Here is a 3890-nt window from a genome sequence, read left to right on the forward strand (position 1 = left end):
CATTCCATATATTCAGAGTTTCATTCAATATATTCGGATTTTCATTCAATATATTCGGATTTTCATTCCATATATTCCGAGTTTCATTCAATATATTCAGAGTTTCATTCAATATATTCGGATTTTCATTCCATATATTCAGACTTTCATTCCATATATTCCGAGTTTCATTCAATATATTCAGAGTTTCATTCAATATATTCAGAGTTTCATTCAATATATTCCGAGTTTTTACCTACCGAGCCCCGGAAGGGACATGTCGGTATGGCGAAACGACAATGGAGGACACCCACCCGTACGAGAGTTTTATTGAGTTTTATTTTGTAATCAGCCTAAAATACAAAGACATTCAAGCAGTGCGATGCATGAGGAGTCTGCCATGCAGACCAGCGATCCTGATCCTGGTAAGTTTTATTTCTCCAACACCCTGCTGTTAGCCCGCTATGAATACACAGCTACAGTAGTCCCACATTAATATTATGAAGGCTACACCAGCTAACGTGGTAGGACACAGCATCAGTGATCAGAGGCTGGCGTTGAACTGTTGTTTGCTAACCAGTTAGCCGCCGCTAAGCTAACAAACTATGGAACAATTCCTTATAAAACCTGAGAAAAGGAGCAGCAGTATTTCCTAACAAGACCTGTATTCAAAACCTCCCACGTTGTTACACAACGGCCCATTAATCATATTACTGAACTATATGGTAATCATTGAAATTTCTCTTGAAGAATCAATGAACTGTTTGCTAACATTATCATTAATGTAAGTCTAAAACTAATTCAACTGATCAATTTAACACAATGAAGTAAAGAGTACTGGTAATGTGCAGCTATTTTTATCATTTCAAGGTAAAATGCTGACTGTTCTTGAGGTTTCAACTTTGCAGATGTGGAAATTCAAAGCATTGATTTCCTTTACTCAGATTTTTTTGGGTGGTTTTCAGTTGTGCCTCAAAGCAAGACATTTAGCACTGTTAGAAATTATTACAGGTATTTTTGTAACACTTTCTAACATCGTATGGACAAAGCAATAATTAAACAGTTAATGGAGAAAATGGTTTTAAATTACAGATGCTATCATCAACATTTCTTATTCATTTATTTAGTTGTCGGCCTTGGATGATGAGGTCCAGTTACCAGGACTGTTACTCTGCAGCTCACTGATCCCATCCTGCAGCTCATCCATGCCGTCCTCCTCTCAACAGACCAAATCAAGTAAGATCTGTTTAGACTGTGTGGACAACAACATGATCAATATGTTAACTTTCAGCCCATCCTAAAATCACAAAACAGAACATTTACTTTAACTGTGTTTATGAATATAGAAAGTAATTACTAACAACTAATACCTTTTTGGGTGCTTTTATGCAGGAAAAAGGAAGCAGGATGCTACTGTGGATCTGCTCTTCAGATTAGCTCTGCTGTGATTAACAATCTGCCTTCATCGCAGTCACAGCCAACGGGGAAGGCAAGTAATTGTCAGAGATGTTTTGACTCTTCACACTGAACATGTTAGCGTTAGCTTAGTTACTTAGCTTCGACTATGTTTTCATCCATTACATAACAGTTAAACGCAGTAAGTTGATGATAATATCTATGTTCATCTTTACAGATGGTCTTAAGGTTAATTGCGAGGCAGAGGTCAGCTGTTGCCTGGATATCTGGGATCACGCCACTGGTGGGACACAATTGTACTGGATTTCAGCTGAAGGCTGCTGTTCTGTCCAAACTGTCATGAGACACTGACATTTTTATTGTGATATACCCACCACTGTTGTTAGTTTTTGTTTCAATAAATTGTTTGAGATGAGGAAATCGCTATTGCATGCTTCTACTTAAATGCCCTACTTTCATGATTTGGTATCACCATAGCATGAATTTTTTACATTTTCCATAAATTTCACCCAAAAGTTGAATAACTATTTGTGAGCGGTGTATGTATACACGTCATCTAAGCACACTTCAATAATATATCTGCTGCAGTAGTGCAGTTTATCTATCTTGCTTGGTGTGATATGTTCAAAAGCACCACTAATTATCTGTCAAAATGTGTGTAACAGAAGTGTGCACTGAGCACTGAATAAAGTCTGTAGATTATAGACAAAACACGCATCTTTCATCACAAATTTCTGTTTATTCCCCCAACGTGCAAGAGTTAAAATACAAAACAGGTGAAGTTAAATAACTAAAATGTAAAAGAATTTACAAAAAAGAAGGTTTTTGTTTTTTTTTTTTTTTAAAAGATCAGAAGTAGTGGATAATGCAGTTTATTTCTGTGACAGTCTCTCCAGCACTGACACCGTACGTCCCATCAGTCCAACCAAGGTGTTTGAATTTTCATCCATCCTCTGGATGTTCTGGAGCATAGCAGTGGTCAGGTCTTGGTCTCTGGATGTTCTGGAGCATGGCAGAGGTCAGGTCTTGGTGTCTCCTCAACTGTTCCTCTGACCTCTCCAGATACTGCAGCAGATCCACAGTAGCATCCTGCTTCCTTTTTCCTGCATAAAAGCACCCAAAAAGGTATTAGTTGTTAGTAATTACTTTCTATATTCATAAACACAGTTAAAGTAAATGTTCTGTTTTGTGATTTTAGGATGGGCTGAAAGTTAACATATTGATCATGTTGTTGTCCACACAGTCTAAACAGATCTTACTTGATTTGGTCTGTTGAGAGGAGGACGGCATGGATGAGCTGCAGGATGGGATCAGTGAGCTGCAGAGTAACAGTCCTGGTAACTGGACCTCATCCTCCAAGGCCGACAACTAAATAAATGAATAAGAAATGTTGATGATAGCATCTGTAATTTAAAACCATTTTCTCCATTAACTGATTAATTATTGCTTTGTCCATACGATGTTAGAAAGTGTTACAAAAATACCTGTAATAATTTCCAACAGTGCTAAATGCCTTGCTTTGAGGCACAACTGAAAACCACCCAAAAAATCTGAGTAAAGGAAATCAATGCTTTGAATTTCCACATCTGCAAAGTTGAAACCTCAAGAACAGTCAGCATTTTACCTTGAAATGATAAAAATAGCTGCACATTACCAGTACTCTTTACTTCATTGTGTTAAATTGATCAGTTGAATTAGTTTTAGACTTACATTAATGATAATGTTAGCAAACAGTTCATTGATTCTTCAAGAGAAATTTCAATGATTACCATATAGTTCAGTAATATGATTAATGGGTCGTTGTGTAACAACGTGGGAGGTTTTGAATACAGGTCTTGTTAGGAAATACTGCTGCTCCTTTTCTCAGGTTTTATAAGGAATTGTTCCATAGTTTGTTAGCTTAGCGGCGGCTAACTGGTTAGCAAACAACAGTTCAACGCCAACCTCTGATCACTGATGCTGTGTCCTACCACGTTAGCTGGTGTAGCCTTCATAATATTAATGTGGGACTACTGTAGCTGGTGTATTCATAGCGGGCTAACAGCAGGGTGTTGGAGAAATAAAACTTACCAGGATCAGGATCGCTGGTCTGCATGGCAGACTCCTCATGCATCGCACTGCTTGAATGTCTTTGTATTTTAGGCTGATTACAAAATAAAACTCAATAAAACTCTCGTACGGGTGGGTGTCCTCCATTGTCGTTTCGCCATACCGACATGTCCCTTCCGGGGCTCGGTAGGTAAAAACTCGGAATATATTGAATGAAACTCTGAATATATTGAATGAAACTCTGAATATATTGAATGAAACTCGGAATATATGGAATGAAAGTCTGAATATATGGAATGAAAATCCGAATATATTGACTGAAACTCTGAATATATTGAATGAAACTCGGAATATATGGAATGAAAATCCGAATATATTGAATGAAAATCCGAATATATTGAATGAAACTCTGAATATATGGAATGAAACTCTGAATATATTGAATG

General features: G+C 37.2%; 1 long non-coding RNA gene across 1 annotated transcript; it reads left to right on the forward strand.

Moving 5' to 3' along the window:
• On the forward strand, window positions 1-1468 carry LOC118469683 (uncharacterized). Its single transcript, XR_008599436.1, has 3 exons — window positions 1-404; window positions 1107-1215; window positions 1372-1468. It is a non-coding gene; the product is annotated as an uncharacterized LOC118469683 (long non-coding RNA).
• The last annotated feature ends 2422 nt before the right edge of the window (window positions 1469-3890 follow it).

The sequence above is a fragment of the Amphiprion ocellaris genome, chromosome 18, assembly GCF_022539595.1.
Source record: "Amphiprion ocellaris isolate individual 3 ecotype Okinawa chromosome 18, ASM2253959v1, whole genome shotgun sequence".
Lineage (NCBI taxonomy): Eukaryota > Metazoa > Chordata > Actinopteri > Pomacentridae > Amphiprion > Amphiprion ocellaris.